Raw genomic sequence first — 21,668 nt, forward strand, 5'->3', positions numbered from 1 at the left:
TAATTCTTGTGATTTCCTTGTAATTCTTGTGATTTCCTTGTAATTCTTGTGATTTCCTTGTAATTCTTGTGATTTCCTTGTAATTCTTGTGATTTCAGAAAAATTTAGATTGAATTCATATGAAATCCTTGGAAATCAGATTGAATTCATATTAACTCATATGAAATCAGTTTGAATTCATATGAAATTATGTGAATTCTTTGGAAATCACATGAATTCTTTGGAAATCACATGAATTCTTTGGAAATCAAATTGAATTAATTTGAAATCAAATTGAATTCAGTGGAAATCAAATTGAATTCATTGGAAATCAGATTAAAATCATTGGAAATCAGATTGAAATCATTGGAAATCAGATTGAAATCATTGGAAATCATTTTGAAATCATTGGAAATCAAATTGAAATCATTTGAAATCGCTTGAAATCTTTGAACTCGCTTGAAATCATTTGAAATCGCATGAAGTCAATTGAAATCGCTTGAAGTCATTTGAAATCGCTTGAAGTCATTTGAAATCACTTGAAATCTGAAATCACTTGTACACTTTTTCGCCCAGTGGCAAGCCCCTCGGGACAAATGTTACAAATCATACTGGTAGACTAAGAATACGGTTGAGGTATAGCGAGAGAGTAGAGTTTCCACAGCAATTGAGAGATATTGAAAAGGCTTGAACAATTGACTATTTTAAAATTGAATTCCTGCACTTGCAAAGAATTAAAAAAAGCGATAGATGCATATATTTAGGTTGTTTAAAGGGTAGTGATAGTCATCTCCACTCGGAGAGGTAATATTTTGGCTTTCCCGACTTGTTACTATTACTTTATTGTTGATGGTACGGTATTTTGAGATAACAGTAACTTTCTTGTTATTTATTGAACATTTACTGCTAAATGTACAGTTACTAAAATTATTACATTTTTACTGTTGCTTATAGTAAATATCCTGTTAATCCAACGGTAATATCTGGTATTGGATGTTACTTGTTGAAATTTTACGGTAATTCAACAGGAAGAAACAGTTATTTTTAAGAGTGCAGCGCGTTCAACCTGTCCATTGGTACTAATTACCGCTGGAGCTGTTGTGCCATGCATATGTTGGATCTCAATGTATTTTAAGAAGTAATCAATCATAAGTAAGTAATGTTGACCCTTGAGTTCAAAAAAATCACAACCAACTTTTTCCCATGGTCGGGTTGGGAGTTCTCTCTCTAAAAGAGGTTCACGCTTACTTGATTTACTAGTACTCTTTTGTAATCACACATTTTGTGAAATATTCACGCGTAATCAATCGAGGAATTCGAAAATCCAATTAAAAATCGTAATCAGTGAAATAGAAATAATCACTGCATTCATTGAAATTCACGAAGAATCCCGTGGTAATCTCGGCATTCACCAAAAAATCACCGGAATTCATTAGAATTTAAACAGAAATCACAAGTAATCAGCGGCAATATCAGTGTGAAGATTATGGAAATCACCGAAAATAACCGTAATCATGGAAATAAAAAATCGTTCAGTAATCATTGGAACTCACGTAAAAATTCAGAAATCGGTAATCAGGTGTACAAAATTTTGGCGAATGGCTAGCGCCTCGAAACATTTGCCTTCGGTGGAATGCTTGCCGTACACGTTCTATATACTTTCTTTCACAACATCTCCAAGTTTAGCTTTCAAAACTTTAGTGTACCGAAATAAGCGATAACTTATTCGTTTCACTCAAATTTAAAATTGACACTAATAAATGATTTTGGCAAAAGTTGATAGATAAATACAAAAAGTATACTCTGTTCACATTGTCCAGACTTTGGCTGTAGACACCGTGTAAAATGGGAAGCAGTATAAAATATACTCGTGCGTCTTTATATTTGTAATAAAAAGTCTGATCAAATTCGAAAGGGTAGCACCAAAAGCGTACGTAATTTAAATATAAATGAAAAAATAAACCCATAAATAGGAAATTCAATAAAGCCATAATAGGAAATTCAATAAAGCCATAATAGGAAATTCAATAAAGCCATAATAGGAAATTCAATAAAGCCATAATAGGAAATTCAATAAAGCCATAATAGGAAATTCAATAAAGCCATAATAGTAAGTTCAATATACCCATAAAAAATTGAAGATGGCTAGTTTTAGGCTGATTTTCAGCGGCCAATTACCAGAAAATGAGTTCAACTTAAAGGCCGACTTCCAACGAAAACGGTTCTAGCGAACTGAAAACCGAGCATCGAGTCTAATGGAGCGACCGTGCCGATTTTCGAAGCCCCTCTGGGGGCAAAAGTTGGAAGGGTTCTCTTTAACTGATAGCCGTGCAATGTGGTTCTAGCGAACTGAATATGAACAATAGAAATCCTATTAAATTTATTTCCTCTCGAATTTTTGCTTTCTCTCGAAGGAAATTCTCTATTGTTCATCTCCAGTTCGCTAGAACCACATTGCACGGCTTTCAGTTAGCGAGAACCCTTCCATCTTTTACCCCAGCGGGGATTCAAAAATCGGCGCCGTCGCTCCATTGTTAGACTCTATGCCGGTTTTCAGTTCGCTAGAACTCTTTTTGCTGCTGGAAGTCGGCCTTTAGGGCAGTTAAAAACAGTCTATTAAAGATCAAGTTTTCCAAGTAAACATAAATCCTTTCCAAGCCATAACTACACATTTGATTCATTTACAGTTTTGAATAATAAGATCAGCCGATTTCTGGTTAAAATAAGTGCTTATATTGTTACGAAAAATGTTATTTTAGTGGCGTAATCATCCTTTGAAAAGAGGGCTAAAGATCATAACAAGCTATTTCCCAAAAACCCTTATTAACTTACGATGGCTCCGCCGATTCTCAAAATATTATACCTTAGATGAGAGAGCGTATGATATTTATGAAGTCTAGTTTAGTTCGAATCAGTCGCATTTGAACTATATCGCGACTCGGAACCAAATGAGAACCCTACGCGACAAAGGACGATATTTTATTTCAGAAAATGACCCTACAAAAAATCTAATTAAATCTACCTGAAAGTAAGCTATTTAAGAGTTACGCTAACGAGACAGGCCTTTTAAACTAAATATACCTTAATTTCCCCAAAAAAAAAAGTGCAACTACCTTCTTGACCTCTGTGTGTAATTCAAGATGGCAATATTTTACATTCTCGGGTCCTCTTTTTGGTCCTTTTACTCCATTTAACGTTTCACGAGTTCCGTTTTGAAAGTATCTTTGAAGAAGATGGTACCCAGTCTGTCTATATAGCGTAATCATTACATTGTCTTTGATCACTTGATGAACTCTGGTGTACTCTCGTTTCATTTTAATTTCGCTAATGAAGTTGATAAGTCATTTGTCACGGACAATTAAGGATATTTTTAATAGCTATCCCACATTGACACTAATGAGACCCACAAACTACTTTGAAACGATTCGGAAATATCGGATAAATCTTATTAAAGACCAAAAAATTAAAAATATAATCTATCTAACCATAAAACTATACTTGAAGTAGTTTCAAAGCGTTCTAGTGTCAATACGACTAATGTCGTTTTCCAGCTTTGGTTGCATTCAACCGAACCCAGAAGGTTTTTTTTTTGTGGTGTCCCATTCAGGGTTATTTGATTTAAAGGCCGACTTCCAACGAAAAGGGTTCTAGCGAATTGAAAACAGAGCATCGAGACTAACAATGAAGCGACGGTGCCGATTTTCGAATCCCCGCTGGGGTAAAACATGGCAGGGTTCTCGCTAACTGAAAGCCGTGCAATGTATTTCTAGCGTACTGAAGATCCACAATAGAAATCCTTTTAAATTTATTTCCTCTCGAATTTTTGCATTTCCCCGAAGAAAATTCTCTATTGTGTATCTTCAGTTCGTTAGAACCACATTCGGCACGGCTTTCAGTTAGCGAGAACCCTTCCATCTTTTGCCCCAGCGGGGACTCGAAAATCGGCACGGCCGCTCCATTGTTAGTCTCGATGCTCGGTTTTCAGTTCTCTAGAACTCTTTTTCGATGGAAGTCGGCCTTTAAATCAGTTGGATTTAAATCATTTGATTAAAATCAAGTATTTATTTTTATTTTTATTTTTAAAAAATGTTTTCTAAGATTTCAAGAAATATTTTAAGGAACTTAACAAGAAAAGACCTCTAATTAAAAAACAATCATGGTTTTGACATATGTCAGATTAAGTTTTCCCAGAACTCCAGTTTTTCTTGCCACTCGTGGTCAATTTTAACTGGAGTAAGATTCGAAATAGGCTAGGAAATGAAGTAGCGGTCAAGCTAGTCTTTTTGTACAAGCATTTGAATAGTAACAATATCCAATTTCTGCTTAAATGTCATGGTTATTTTGCTTTTGGTTAATTTTGACTGAAAAGTTTTCATGATGGTAATTTACTAACTAGTAGTTCAATAAAAATAAAAAAAAATCTGATTTAAATAAATAAAAAATGATTTTTTTTTGATTTTTTTAAAAGATCAAAAAAATCAACAACCCTGGTCCCATTCGACCGAACGTAGCTAAAACGAGCGATTTTCATTAAGTCCCATTGGACCGAAGTTCTATTCAACTGGAAGAAGACCTTGTGTGGTTTTGCATAAAATATATATGTAGCTCTTCTTGATACAATTGCTGTCAACCTAAATATTCATGAAAACTGAAAAATGTTAAGTTAACATCACATAAAAAAATATACGAATAATAATAAACGAAATCTTTTTTACCTCTGTCGCTATGACCCGCCTCTTCTTTCATACCCCCTCCGTCCCGTGAAAGGGGGGTCCGAGACTATGACGCGCGCCCAGATTACTCTGTTCTCCATTCCTACTTTTAAAATTAAATCTATCCCTGATACAGGTATGAAATTTTTCGATCCTTTACTGTGCAACTGTGGCGATCAATGTAAACGCTGTATTGGCCTAGTTGCTCTGAATAGTGTTAACCTATTCCCCTTGTAGGTGTTGTTCTATTTCCATCGTTGTGTCACAGTCACCATTGAACCGCGGCCGTAACGGAGCTCTTAGTTTAATTCCCCTTCTATTTCCAAGTCCAAGTGGGATCCAAAATAATTAGTAATGTCGAATTTTATAATCGTTAATTGAATGATAAAGCTTAACCAATTTTCATAAACTGTTAATTAAGTGATTAGAATCTTTAACTGCAAAACTTCAAAATAGTTTTTACTTAATGAAAGAAATTAGTGCTAATTGCGAAGAAAGAATATCATCTCGTGCAGCAGCTTTCTATGCTGTATATCCGCAAACGATTTTAACACCATGCAAAATGAGCTGCAGACCTAGCTGCTATCCAGCAGAACATTAGCTGAGACGACATCGCCCATTGAGACCAAGTGTTCAGTTTCGTTCTCGGATAGCTAGCTATTTGGATTGAGTGAGTTTTACCATGAATTTTAAGCCCAACAGAGGATAGGGAAATGTTTTCGTTATTTTTAGCTATTTTGAGGGTTCAGAACATGAATATCATCATAAGTTTATAAGGTATGTTCCATAAGTATGACGCTACTTATACCTCGTAATGCTAGAGACTTACAGCTCGAGCTAGTTCGAGAACGACGGAAGCGAAAATTTACTACACTCGGTTAATTTTGCAGGACTTCCATCTTCCTATTTAGTCTGCATTACTAAGCTTTTGACAGTGCCTCACTAGAATCTATGACCTAAGTCACTTCATGACAAGTTTCCAGTAAACAGCGACAAACTTATGGAACATCACTTATGAACTTATGATATCATCTATATTTTCAATTTTGAAAAAGTGCCCGGTGAACTTCATTTGTTACAGTTAGCACTAGCAGATAAGGCACCTGACGTTTCCCGGGTAATTTATGTTACTTATCGGGTAGCCATTTTAAAATATAGTGGCAAATAGAACCCCAAAAGCCATAAAACCCGTCAACAGGGTATGAGGAACCAATTTCCAAAAAGTTAGTAAAATTGGTTGAAATTTGTTTCGTAAAGAAGGTTTTTACATACGTAGCCACCATTTTAAAAGATGGCGACAAATCGAACCCCAAAATATTAGGGAAATATTTTGAAAATCAACAATGAGCTTTGAGGCAAGCCTTAAGCCAAGGTTGTTGATTTTTTTTTATTTTTATTGATTTATTTTTTTTTTAATTCTATTGAATTACAAACCTGATTAGAAATGAACCAAAAGCAAACTAATCATAGAATTTAAGTATCTATTAAATATTTTCTACAGAGTTATTCCTATTGTTATTATTCAAATGCTTGTACAAAAAGACTAGTTTGACCACTATTTTACTTGCTAGCCTATTTCGAATCTTACTCCAAAAAAATTGACCAAAGGGGTTAAGACAAACTGGAGTTCTAGGAAAAACTTGAACTAAAATATGCCAAAAACCATGATTGTCTTTTAATTAGAGGTCTTTTCTAGTTAAGTTTCTTAAACCTTTTCTTCGAAACATTTTTTAAAAATTAAAATAAATGATTTTTTTTTAAAACCCAATCGGTTTCAATGAACCTCTATCCCAATGAACGAAAATTATCATTAGTGGAAAGCCCCTCGACGCATTACCTTTAACAGCGCTAAAATGATCATCCGTCACCCAGACGAATTTAAAATCCCCAAATGAACAAAAAAAATCATCTTAACACAATCGTAAATAACGCTTAATAGACAAATAGAAAATGAGTGCAGCCTTTAACAGAGGTAAAACGATTACAGATAACCCTCAAGTAACCATTAAAAGGCGTACATAAATTACGAGTGAATCACCCCTGAATGAGGTACCTTTAATAGCATTGCTAAAATGACTACCCGGAAGTTATGCCAGGTTCAAATCCCGACGCTAACTGGAAAAAGATTCATTACTCTCCCCCTCACCGTCTCCGAAGTTTATTGCTTCTAAAAGAAGATTTTTTAATTTTTATACTATACTAGCTGTTACCCGCGGCGTCTCTCGCGTGTAATAAGAACTTCCACCAAAATGTTGTAAAGAATGGGTAGATTTTACTGATTCGACTAATATTTTTGTAGCACCCTAGGAGCGAATTAAGGCACTCGGCCTTGCCCGTCAGCCCCTAGGGATGCAATTTTTATTACTCTTCAAGCGGACATTATTTCATGAAGAAGGGTTTTTAAGTTTGTGGCCGCCATTTAAAAAGATGGTGACAAATCGAACCCAAAAGATCATTCATCCCCCGTCTATGGGTTAAAGGAAAGCAGTGTACTAAATATTTGTGAAATCGGTTGAAACGCGCAGACTATGTTGCATAGAGAAGATTTTTTACATTTCCGAGCGTCATTTATTAAGATGGCGGCGGATTGGGGGAAATCTTTCTTAGTACGCGCATGGAAGAAGAAGGGTGTAATGGAATGGTGAGGTGAATAGGCAGACGGCTACGCGAAATGTAGGGTCACGTGGGAAAACTCTCCTCTCCTCTCGGCACAAGCTGTAACTCGATTACTGCTCTGCGCAATATTGGCGCGCAAGCCACCTCCTTGCGCGTACAGAGAGAGGGATACACCGTTTAGATCCGCTCTCTACCGCGCAGAAGCTTTCAACGTTGGTGATAAACTCGGGAAGGAGGGGATGAAAAGGGGGAAGTTACGATTTTTCAAAGCGCTCTCTTTAACACTATAGGACCCTTCCATACACCCTTCTTCTTCCATGGTACGCGCCTACTACTTATGAGTAACGTTCCTGCAAATTTTCAGCCTTCTAGGGCAAGCGGATTGGGCTGGGCGTTCATTATCACTCAGTTTGTCAGGACTTTGATTTATACATGTATAGATAAATTAACCAGTTGGTATAGTGAAGTTAGTGCTTTACTCGTAAATTAATAGACCAACATAGCATTTCATTGAGTCGTTACGCTACTTTAGTTATACTTGCAATTTTTTATTGGCTTCATTTTCCGAAAGGAGTCTATTTAAACAAGAATAGATTTCATGTACTTGGAATCTTAACGTTGCCATTTTCTGAGCTTTCTGCGTGGATTAAAGGGGATAAGGCTTAGAAACCGTCACTGCTGACGTCACACCTATTATATTTGAACTTAGCGGCCAAGTGGCGTTGACATAGCTATTGACCCATCCACGCTGAACCCGAATGTAAACAAGTTTTCTTCACGCTGTGTGAACAAGTAAACTTAGGGTGAATAGCCAGTGAAATGCGATGAAGGAGTGGCCGGTGGAACAAAGTTTTACCTTAAATCTGTTATTAGTATGGTGTCTTTGTCTTCTTAACGATTCCAAGTAGGACCTATGTACTCTTGATTTAAAACATGCTTGAAATTTTCCTCTCCTAGTGACGATGACGTCACTGAGAGGTATTATACTGGACGCTTCTGTACGTGTGTCTGTGCGTCACCGCGTTCGCAGTTGGCAAATCGGAGCAAAGGTGTTCGCAGAAAGCAATTTTTGGCTTCTACACTCCATTATCATCGTTAAGGTTAAGATGTACGCGGCGATCGGCTAGGGTTACGAGAAACGTCTAGCCTCCCAATGGTAGTTAGGGCTTCCACCAAAGGTTCACGTAATTGTGGTTTTTCTTATCATATATTGTGAATCAATCGGTTTATATACCCTAAATTTATTAAAATTGTGAAAAAGGCTAGAAGTTAAACGTTAATCAGGGATAGATTCAATTTTAAAAGTAGGGAATGGAGAACGGTTAGTATTTACTTCAGTCCGACTCATAGCCCAGTAAAGAGCCCCTCCTTCCAACACGTAACGAAAAGTTTAAATTATCTTATTGGCTCACTTAAACTTCGTTTTGATGACGTTGCTGACGGGGACGGCGAAAAATACGCAATTCCTTTTTACGTGTGTCACTATTACCCGCCTCTTCTTTCATACCCCCGTCCCGGGGAAGAATATCCGGGACTTTGACGCGCGCCCATATTACTCTGTTCTCCATTCCTACCTCTAAAATTAAATATATCACTGCGTTAACAACAGCTATGTTTAAAATGATTTTAAGAACAACCTTTCTTAAAACGAGTCAACTAGAATTAAGGTAAATTACTAACGATTAAAATAATTAATATTGATTTTATTATTTAAGAAAACCTCTTAATTGGGTAGATAGCCCTCGTCTCAACTCGGAGAGGCTTATTTTGGTTTCCCAACTTCTTATTTCATACTTAAAGGGCAAAGAGACATTTTTATTACATTTTTGTCGGTGCTCGTGTACTTGTTGAAAACGATTGTTATTTGATTGGTATGGTATTTAATAGAAGATGTGAATGATGATGGTTTAGCGCGGTCGTTGCCATTAAAGGCCTCAAGTGCAAGCGCATGACGTGTGCGAAGGCGGACCCAAGACATTTATCAAAGCGGAGAATGTAACAACTTTCCCTGAAATTCCCTCTACAAATCGTGATACAATACAGGTACGTGCGTGTAATGCCTAATGAGAGAGAAAGAGATAGTCGCAGATATCAGGGAAGTTAATATAGAAAACCAAGGACACACGTACGTTAATTATATTTCATTACATTATTGTGGTTAAAATTAAACATCGAATTAATTTCTGGCAGGCCAATCTTTAAGAAGCCTGATTGAATGCTACCATAAGTTTATGAGGTATGTTCCTTCCATAAGTATGACACTACCTTTACTTCGTAACGCTAGAGACTTAAGGCTCGAGCTAGTTCGAGAACGACAAGTGAGAGTTGACTATACAGTCCATCTTTCTATTTTGTATGTACTAAGCCTTTGGCAGCGCGTAACCAGGCGTCGCTTTACGAGAATCTACGACGTTTCACCTACGTTACTTCATGAGAAGCTTTCAGTAACCAGTGACAAACCTATGGAACATATCTTATGAACTAAAATAAATCAAATTTTTCATGATATACTAGCTGTTACTGGCGGCGTCGCTGGCGTGTGATAAAAACTTCCATCAAAATACTGGTGAATAATATTTTTGTAGCACCCTAGGAGCAAAGGCACTCGGTGTTGCCCGCGATCAGCCCCTAGGGATGCATTTTTAATTACTTTACAGGGGGACATTATTACATAAAGGAGGGTTTTTAAATTTCTGACCGCCATTTAAAAAGATGGCAACAAATCGAACCCAAAGGACAATTCAGTCCGTCTATAGGTTAAAGAAAACCAGTGTACTAAATATTTGCGAAATCGGTTGAAACGCGCGGACTTTGTTGCGTAGAGAAGGTTGTTTTACATTTCTGGGCGCCATTTGTTAAGTAGCCGGCGGATTGGGGGGAAATCTTTCTTAGTACGCGCCTATACTACTTACGAGTAAGGTTCCTGCAAATTTTCAGCCTTCTAGGGCAAGCGGTTTGGGCTTGGCGTTGATTATCACTCAGTCAGTCAGGTCTTTGATTTATACATAGGCCTAGATATAGATTACTATAGCTGTTACCCGCGGCGTCGCTCGCGTGTTATAAGAATTTCCATCAAAATGATATAAAGAATGGGTGGATTTTACTGATTCGACTAATATTTTTGTAGCACCCTATAGGAGCAAAGGCACTCGGCGTTGCCCGTCAGCCCCTAGGGATGCATTTTTTATTACTTTTCAGGCTTACATTATTCCATAAAGAAGGGTTTTTAAATTTCAGGCGACAAATCGAACCCGAAAGACCATTCAGCCCGTCTATAGGTTAAAGTGTACTAAATATTTGCGAAATCGGATGAAACGCGCGGACTTTGTTGCATAGAGAAGATTTTTTACATTTCTGGGCGCCATTTATTAAGATGGCGGCGGATTGGGGGTAAATCTTTCTTAGTACGCGCCTACTACTTACGAGTAACGTTCCTGCATATTTTCAGCCTTCTAGGGCAAGCGGTTTGGGCTGGGCGTTGATTATCAGTCAGTCTGTCAGGTTTTTGATTTATACAGTACAGGCCTAGATATAGATTATTGTTTTCTGGCATCTTCAAAGTCACCCTAAATTTCAAAGTGATCACTCGGGGGTTTGGGGGAGGGAGGGATCAAATGCGCTTAATGTTTTCCCCTTAACTCAGTGCGTATTGCTCTGGCTGCAAAACTTCCTTATAAATGAAAGCCTAGCAAGCTTCCTTGGTCAGTGTTTTTCAAAAGACAAGTTAGGCGACTATCACTTGTTTATTTCATTTCTTTTTCCGCCTCGAGACGACATTGGTGAAGGAAGCGTTTTTACTTGACTTTAGACTTTAACTTTAGACTGGTTGATTTCCTAAAATGTTTAGTGGAATTTACCTGCTGTGACAGAACGCTCCCAAAGACTCTCCAATCTCAACGGGGATTTATTTTTATTTATTTATTTATTTTTTTGGTTCCTCGGTTGATTCAGGTATGTAACGTTATCAATATCTTTTATTCTTTCGTGTTAAAGCGGCCTTTACACGCTCAATGTTTTGCACAAATTAAGTGGGGGACATTTATAAAATTCATCATCTTATAAATTATTCCCAAGATTTTTCACTAATTGTGCAAATAAAAATCAATCATGATATTGAAAGCTCAATATGTAGAACAAAAATTTTAAATTTTAATGGACAATTAAATATATTGATCATATTCCACACGATTTATTCAATTATATTGAATATAGTTTATCACGATAAAAAAGTTGATGTTGAGTCCATGGACTGTGTATAGTACAATTTGATTGACCAAACATAACATATAAATCGTTAAATACGCAGACTTCACTTTTATTCGAAAGCGAAATATTGTTCGTATTTTGAATAACATTTTGAGCAATAGAAACTCACTCAATATATATGTTCAGTTTTTTACGCAAATATTGTCCAAAATTACCGCAAATGATTTTCCGTTTCCTAAAACATATTGTAGCAAGTTATTTGAACTTGGCACAAATATTAGTCTGGATAACGTTATAATTATACTTTGTTACTTAAATAACGGGCCCCACGTTTTTTTGCGCAAATTATTGAGCGTGTAGGGTGCCCTTAAATTAAGGGGGAAGCCTAGCGTTTTGAAGTAATAAAGGCAAATTTTCTTGAACTAAATACAAGATAACTAAATAAGATAGAACATCGCGGTTTGTTTTAAAAATAAATTTAATGTCTATTGTAGCGAGTGATATAGTTTTGAAAATATTTTAAGTATAATTACTATTCGTTAATTTTAATTTAAAATAAAGAACTCCCTGAACTGGAATCTCCAGTTCTAAACACTCGAATTGCAAAATTCCAATTGCCAGCGGTCCGTACCGAGGCTTTGTAGCGAATGATTAAATTAAATGCGAAATTTGTGATCCGAAGCCAGCTTTTCAGGTTTTATAAAGATGGCACCACTATGTATGAGTTGGCTTTTGATAGATACCAACTATTTCTCAAACCCCCACCCCCATCTTCTTTGTCCTGTTAGGGATTAACCTTCCCTGCTTTTTCTAGGAAGGGTTCGACAGTTATAGCCTTTATTATTTTGGTGCCATAGAAACTGTCCCCATGAAGTTTATTTAGACATGATATTTTTCGCACCTCTCCCAAACCGCCCTTCTCAAGAGACGATTTTTCCACGGAGCTGTATTGTAGGAGTAGAGACTCGTAGCTTCCCCTCTACTAAATAAAACCTAGACCTTATTTGTCCATAAAAAGGGGGTATGAATTTTGACCCTCCCTCCAAACCTAGGCGAGCCAATGTAAACAATAAAGATGGCCGCGAGCTACGAACATTCAGGAGGGTTAAGCCTCGGTCTTTTGTGTATCGAGTCCGAGTGACGGGAGTTTCTCAACGGTTTGCAAATCTTATTTAAATTTTTATTTTTACTATTAGGATATTTATATTAATTATAATATGGAAAATATTCAAAGAATTAAGCCGGGAAAGAAGAAAACGGACGCCTTCTTTAAAACACGTGACGTTAGAGATTGTTTACATTGGCTCGGTATGCGCGAAAATTGTGCGCGGAGCACTAGTACGCTTATGTCTAGGCCCTAGAGGCCTAGTCTCTACTCCTTCTACAATACACATCCGTGATTTTTCGAGCCATCTATATTTTCGATTAGGCAAAACAAAAATGTAAAGTGCTTCCTCTAGTGGCTTATCTGCGTACTTCAAATCGCTAGACTTGCCCCTTAATTAGGGCGCGTTGATTAGGTAAACAGAGCCTTTACGTTATAATCAATTCAATTTAGATAATCATCATTTAAATGTTGAATTACGTTTAATTCAGTGTAAACTGGGTATATTTAAGGGAATTTAACGAAATGGTCGAACAATATTGATAAAACGAGTTCAAAATCATTAACAAACCAAAATCTTCGCGATAATTTTATAGAATTTAATTCAAAGTTTCTAAAGTTGACTGACAAAGGCTTAGTCTTGTTTCTGAAAAACCCTCCAAGACTGCATTTAGCATAAAATCATGGTGAATAACCAATTAAAACCGTCACCTAACGTGATTTATTCCGCGATTACCGCTGGTGCTACGAATTAGGCAAAGGCTTACGATTTAATAAATCGCTTGAGATTAATTGTTCTGATTAGTTCCACGCTTGCACCACTATTTTATTAATAATGCTTACTTTGTTTTTCACTTTCGAGTCAACTTTAGAAACTTAAAATTTATATAAATTAATTATTTTGAAGTTATTTTATTTTATCAATATAAAACGCTTAAAAATCAGAGTCAGACCCATTTCATTCTCCCTTTAAACAATTAAGAGATTCGTTTTTGGATTGTATTCTATATCAACGTCCATCTTGTACAAAATGATGACCACCAAGAAATGTAACTTACACTTTCCTTGGGGATTAAAGGTTGATAGGACCTTTCAAAAGATTTAATTAATATTTCGTGTCATGGTTAATATTATCTCATATTAGACGGCCTTTATGGTTTTTCAGATTTTCTTTAAAAAAATAACAATTCATTATGTAATGTGAAAAAAATCTTCCTCTTAGCGCGTAAGAGTAATGTTCTTGCAAAATTCCAGCTTTCTACGTTGAGTAAAGTTGGGGTGGCGTTGTCTAACAGTCATTGGGCACGTTTACTTATACAAGGTCTTCAGAAATGCAGTGGATAAAACACTCCATTCATAACTTATTTGGGTGTCGCTTATAGACTTCGGGCAAAATTTCCTATAAATTGATCTGAAATGGTCTTAAAGCGAATAAAAAATGTTGACTGCCCACTTCATTCTCCCTTTAATTGTTTTGAAACCTTGAATATAGTGTAAAAATGGAAGTATATTTTTGGTTTCGCTAGTGACTTCGATGTTATCAAATTAATTGAGATCAATGAAAACGTGGTTTTTGAAGAAATAACATCCACTCATTTTAGTTTTCTTTGTGACCTTGAAAAATTTACCCGTATTATATTCATTATTTTCCGAGTTTCGTAAATTATTTACCTTGACAAGTACAGTACTCGCGCACCGATACGAATTATCTTCCGTTTGGCTGGACAGTTGATCTTATAAAGATCATAGACGATTGGGCTCGTAATGGTAGATACATAGTCATACCGTACTTAACAAACGTACGAGAAATTTTAGTGAATAGCCCCTCGCTACTTTTAACAGTACTATAATGGTTACTCACACCGCTCACATCGACCACGTAAACCTTAATAGCCCGAACAGAAAGTTTGAGTGCGCTACCAGGGAGGAGAGACTTGAGAGGGAGTAATAAAGTAAATAGGCGGATTCGTTCGCTTCGTGGCTAAACTCGTTTCTCTCCGGCGCTGGCTCTGCCACTCGTCGCGGTGTCCGCGCGCATGCGTCAAATTTAAAAACCGGCTTTGAACGGGAAGAGGAAGGTTGTTTTTGAATATCCGTCATTGTGAACTATAAGAAGTGTTGTTGGCGGTAGTAAACGACGTCACTCGCGCCCGCGCGTTAGCTAAAATCGTGGAACGGAGATGGAAATTCTATACCCTCACTTTGTCCCCCTTACCATTTGTATGACGGCTTTTTTAGCATCAGATCAACACTCCCTCTCAAGTCTCTCCTCCCTGACGCTACTTCTAACAGTGAAAGTTCAAGCGATTCTCTACCTTTTTAACAGAGCTAAAATGATTACCAGTAATCCACCACAACCATCTCCAATTCGCTGTCAAGACAAAACTATTTCCACATCGTGACATCGTAGATATCCATCATACGATGTGACTAAAAATTACCTAAAAATTTATTGCCAGTATAACTAGAACTTGAAGCCTGCAGTGCCACCTAAATTAGTTCGGAGTACTATCCAAAAATAACGAACGGAACATCATCACATTCTTCTTCTTTTACTACTACCAGACTACAGGCCACGTCAAATTAATAGACCATACCATGTGGCTGAAACCCTTAACCGCATTCCAATTCATGAAGATACCCCCCCCCCACATTTTCATTATAGTACATTATAGTTACTTTTTATTATAGTACATTATAGTTACTTTTTATTATAGTACATTATAGTTACTTTTTATTATAGTACATTATAGTTACTTTTTATTATAGTACATTATAGTTACTTTTTATTATAGTACATTATAGTTACTTTTTATTATAGTACATTATAGTTACTTTTTATTATAGTACTTTTGGCTTTATTAATAACCCGTAATTAAGTATAGTTTTATTCAGGGTTCGAATTAAAAAAAACCCAAAAACCCACGGGTTCTATTGTCTTTTACCCACCATGAAAAAAACCACTTAAAGGGAGGGTGAAGTGGAAAATCAAGTGATTTTTTTTTTACCGATTCTTCTTCAAATTATAAGACAAGTCTGCACAGTGAAATATTTAGGAAATATCTCCGAATGATTTTAAAATTCAAATTAGGTTCCGATTTTAAGAATAATTTGAAGAATCCCCCTCCGACCAATCGCGTAACGTCCTGTCTTTTTATTAATAAAATTCTCGTGGCACGCTCCGTGTTGAATGAAATTTATCGCGAGATTTGATAAAATTTGCGCACGATGTGACAATCGTGGCGCGAGACATGGAGCGTACGTGACACGAGAATTTTGTTAACAAAAAGGCAGGGCGTTACGCGATTGGTCGGAGGGGGATACTTCAAATTATTCTTAAAATCGGAACCTAATTTGAATTTTAAAATCATTCAGAGACATTTCCTGAATGTTTCACTGTGCAGACTGGTCTTATAATTAGAAAAAGAATCGACAGAAAATCACTTGATTTTCCACTTCACCCTCCCTTTAATAAAACCCTTCACTAAGATCTCGAATTTTGATAAATTTCAATGCTAGAATAATTTAATTTTAGAGAAATTTGATATATATTCATTGTTTCAACTTCAAAAATGTTATTTAATAATATATATTTTTTTATGAAACATTTTAAGACTTTTTTAATTGAACAGTGACTTTTGAATGACAATGCACGCACCTGCTAAAGATAAAAAAAACCAAAAATCCCAATAAAACCCGGTGGGTTGGGTTTTTAAGAACCCTGGATTTATTGAATTTGAAAATTGTAAAAATTCCTTCCTAAAAGAACAATATGATGGAGATATTTAATAAGGTATATCCAAGAAGTGATATCTAGTTTATTAGGGAGAAGGTATAAATTCGCCACATTTCCACCTTTATCTCCAGTCCAAACCTAGGTCCGGAGTTAATCCCGGCCGCCTCTAAATTACAACCAGCATCTCATTGGTTCTTGAAAACTGACGTCAGCGCGACGTGAATGACGAAAATGACGTATTTTCCGACTGAGGAGAGGCGAAATAGCCCGGTGGCCTCCTTTTACGTCCCCCCTTGTATTTTGAAAGGGGGACTGGGACAATGGCGAGCGATTACTTAGGCATCTTATACCCTCTCCCCAATTAACTAGAAAGAAAGGCGAAACTTTTTAAGAAATTCGTACAAATCGGGGAATCAGTATAGAGTAGAGTTGATATTTGTATAATGTTACGCTTGTTGGTTTCAATTTAACTTGATATCGTCTTAACAAGGGGAAATGGGTGCAGGGCGACCTTGCCCTCGATAATAACAACATTCCCTTTCTAAATGGCGCAAGTCAACCCGGCTTTCCTAAGGCGGCAATGACGCTTCAAATTATAAAATATATTTCAATAATATTGAAAAATATCAAAATATGGATTGTACAAATGACGCGTTGACAGCTTCAAGGTTGTAATCAGCGCGCGAGGTGTCGGACACTCGCTAACGTTTTTGGCCAGTTTGCACCAAGACGGTATACCCGGTATGTGAATAATAAAGACTTAAGAAAGTACTTCAACAATAACAGTCTACCACAATTACTTATTGCTTCAAGTTGCCGATTTGGGAAAACAAAATGTCCAAAAGCCAGACTCCATTTTGGAAATGGTCTATTGTCTATGAATCCAGGCATACAATATTTTAGGCTCCCCTACAAAAATTTATTTCTATTTTAAAAATTTTACGTCAAATATAAAGATTTTAAGCAGTTTCAAATTACAAATTTCAAGATAATTATTACATAAAATTAATTTTTATCTATAAAATGCAACTTAGATATTGCCATAAGATTTAAAATTTCAGCCCAAAAATTCCAAACTATTTGATAATATTACATAAAATTAAATTTTATCTATAAAATGCAACTTAAATACTGCCATAAAATTCCAAATTTCAGCGCAAAAATACTAAATTATTTTTTATATAATATTACATAATATTAAAATCTATAAAATACAGCTAAATAATACCATAAAATTCAAAATTTCAGCCAAAAATACTAAAATATTTGTTAATATTACAAAAAATTAAATTTTATCTATAAAATACAGGTGCCATAAAATTCCAAATTTCAGCCCAAAAAATGCAAAATTTATTTTATTTCATGAAGGCTACCCTTAATTAAAAAATATAAGAAATAGAGTAACTTTCTGCTTTAAGAATAGTGAAAAAAAATGCAGATTTTAGGCCCAAAATTAATAAAATACGGGTTATTCGAAAATGGAGGCTACCCCCTAATTGGAATGTTTGAGATAACCCCGTAATTTAATTATAAATTTTAATTCAGTTTCATAATTAAATATAAGGCGCAAAACACTCTAATCATAACTTGTGGCAAATTGACGAGACGGAAAATTGTTCCAAATTCGATCAAATAAAATTAAAAGATTTTGATACACCCGGAAAATTGAAATGAAATAAACTTCATTAATGTGGTAGGCAAGTGTTTGAGCCCTCCGCCGTCTTACGTAATGAGTCGGAAACCGATTTTGACTAAATAACGAGGTTAATCATAAATCGTTGTTTTTTTGGGGTAAATCTTTATGTTGGGCGCGGAGCCTCCGAGATATCTAGGCCCGTGCCTATCGCGAAGCGAGAATATTTTTTTAACTAATTTAGTTCGCCGTGTTTTCTCGCTTGGGGGAGCTTTTAGTATCATAAAATAAAATTAAGTTCAGCCTCGTGACCCCGTCGACTGCTACAATATTAGGGCAAGGCATAGACGTAGAGCGGTGAAGCCGAGGTCGCGGATAGTGAGACAATTATTTTACAAAAATTTCCTAAGACCTTTATTAAACAATCATGCCAAAGAAGTAAAGGATAAAAAAGCTAAGGTTAAAAAAATGAAAGGTTATGAAGGAGTAAAAGAAAATCCTCTTATGGTATAATAAAACCAGGGAGTAAGGAACGTTAGAGGGAGTTTTGATCTAATGCTAAAAAAACCGTCATACAGTGGCAAATGGTAAAGAAAGTGGGGGGTAGGAATTTTTATCTCCGTTCCTCAATTTTTGCTAACGCGCAGGCGCGAGTGACGTCGTTTACTACCGCCAGCAGAGAGAATTTAAAAATTATCTCTGCAGCCAGCGCCAGCTTCCGCTTCCATCGACTGCTGCCCCACTCACTCTGTTCGACTCGCCGTCGAGATAACCGGGAAGCCCGGAAGGCGAATTTGCGGTATCGTTCGGTAGGCGTTATAAAATATTCAACGTTTTAAAGCTCAAGTTTCGAAATTTTTTGAGACATTTACCAAGTCTTCAACTAAATATTATAACATTTTCTTTAAATTTCAACATAAATATAGCTCTGAGAATAAAATTAGACACGAAAACTACACTAAGCCTTGGTTAGATATCATCGGCTGAGGCCGAGCGGCGCATCTCGAGCCGCCGGCGGCCGGGCTTGCCGTAACGGCGAGAACAGAAAAATACCTCGTTAAAAAACAGATGCACGAGTCACGACGGTTTTTAAATTTGACGCATGCGCGCGGACACCGCGTTGAGTCCCCGAGTCAGCGCCAGAGAGAGACGATTTTAGCCACGAATCTAACGAACGCGCCTATTCACTTTAATACTCCCTCTAACGTTCCTTACTCCCTGATAAAACTGTGAATTAGGAACTTCAAGAAGTTTTGTTTTACTAAAAAAACAACAATGTTAAAATCTCATAATTAATTTCGTTGTCCACACAATCTAAAAAAATATTCAATAAAAAAATATCTCCTAAAACAATTACGTTAATTTAAGGGTGAAACCTTTCTCTTTCATAGGATTTTTATAATTGGCCCCTAAAATATCATCGACAATTTATGGAAGACCCCCTTTGCAACTGTAATAAAAGCGCCATCTAGTACACATATAGGGTGAAAATATTTCCTCTATGAAACTGGATATTTCCCCACATAAAAATCGACCCGCACGGGCCTAGATATCTCGGAGGCTCCGGTTGGGCGGATTTCGGACACGATTTTTATTTGCCCTCAAATGGTTCGCGTCTCGCACGAGTTCCAGTTATTGATTTTTATCTACGATAACTTTCTCTTCGCGCACTTCCTTTAAATTGACAATTATTTAATCGTAGAAATAAATAATACCAATTATTTTACTTTAAATCAAGGTTTTGAAGACGGTAAAACACAACCTTGAGTTTCACTCGCTGCCGTCAAGAATCTCAATTATTTTCATAATGGTAAGTCGTAATTATTTTTATATATTCAGTATTTCCCGAACAGCTATTTTTAAAATCACTAGGCCTAGTAACAAAAGCAAATAGAATAGAAATAGTTAACGAAAAGTGTGGATATGCTGGTTAGATTCATTCCCTGTACAGGAACAGACCTTTTCAACAAAGGGGTAGGCATGTAAGCGGGCTTGAGTTTCCCGTCTAAATGTTACTGAATTTTTCTTTATTCAACCGCGCGCTCACAATAAGACGTAGCCAAAATTAAACTACAGTCGTACATTCGAAAAATACGTTCTATCAGGAGTTCATAATAACCCGAAGTACGAAACTGGTTAAAAAGCCTGTAACAACAAAGTTTCGCCGTAAAGCTCAGCGGATTCATACACCGCTTAACTCCCAAAGAAATAGTTACCCCATTTTTAGCGCCCACGCGCATTAACTTCCACACTTCCGGTTTAGCACTATTTTTATCTTGTGATTTTGGGAGCGAAAATGGCTCACGTCTGCTTCTGTCGGAACGGTGCAAATTAAGCCTTGGCTAAGAAGTTGGCTTTTAGTCGGGGTTTCTAGTTTTCTACAAAACATTTAAACGATCGTCAATGATGTTTTGTTGTGATATGTGTGAGTGAGAATTCCGTGGTTAAATTAAAACCGTTTGGACAAATTTATTCGCAGTATCTTTAATATAAGAATTGCAACGTGTTTCTACGTCCACCATATCGCCATTTTCCTTTTCGACGGAGATCCCAGCCAAGGGAAGTTTTGGAACGCAAACCAAGGAGCATAGATACCACTACGATATACTGTAAGGTTGAATGTCCATAAACAGGCTAATCCTTTCTATGCGCAACGACAGAATCTTGTTGTTCGCGAGTTTTACAATTAGCTCTTTGGCCAGTTTCATAACTCCTGGTTCTATTCAGTAACCAAGAAAACAGCACGTCCTTACATTTCAAAGACCCAAGACGGACTACCCTCTGTTGTCATCAAACTCCCCTTTCTTACCCCGGTGGTCCCCTTCTTTATTTACTTTTTTTTTTTGAGAAGTCCGATTCACACGTTACAGGCAACCCTCAGTATCGGGACGTGCAAGGGGGTTGACCCATAGCCGTCTCTCCGCACTCTCTGCATCCTTGCTCTCTGGACCCAAAGCGCCTAGAGCGCAGGCGCCGAAAAGCGAGATCGAAGGCAATGTTTAACCGCCATATCCTTCCCACTTAGTTACATCAGTGATAGATTTAATTTTAGAAGTAGGAATTTCCTAGTATAGAGCCCCTCCCTCTAACACGTAACGAAAAGTTAAAATTATCTTATTGGCTCACTTAAACTGCGTTTTGATGACGTCGCTGACGGGACGGCGAAAATTACGTAATTGCTTTTTACCTCTGTCGCTATGACCCGCAGCACAGTAAAGGACCAGGGATATATTTAATTTTAGAAGTAGGAATGGAGAACAGAGTAATATCTGGGCGCGCGTCAAAGTCCCGGACCCCCTTCCACGGGACGGAGGGGTATGAAAGAAGAGGCGGGTCATAACGACAGAGGTAAAAAAGAAACTACGTAATTTTCGCCGTCCCCGTCAGCAACGTCATCAAAACTTTGTTAAGTGAGCCAATAAGATAATCTAAAATTTTCGTTGCGTGTTGGAGGGAGGGGCTCTATGTTGTTCTATGAGTCGGACTGAAGTAAATACTAACCGTTCTCCATTCATACTTCTAGAATTAAATTTATCCCTGAAACTAATTAACATTTTATCAGTGTTTTAAACTAGGACTACTGCGCTGCCGCCATTGTTTTAGTGGCTTCTGCTAAGTCGAACCTTTTACCCCCTCCCCACCTGAAAATGAGTATTTCGTTCATCTCTTGTCAACACGCGC

Source organism: Phalangium opilio, unplaced genomic scaffold (assembly GCF_054372755.1).
Source record: "Phalangium opilio isolate 3A_F unplaced genomic scaffold, DU_Popi_V2 ptg000009l_1, whole genome shotgun sequence".
Classification (NCBI taxonomy): domain Eukaryota; kingdom Metazoa; phylum Arthropoda; class Arachnida; order Opiliones; family Phalangiidae; genus Phalangium; species Phalangium opilio.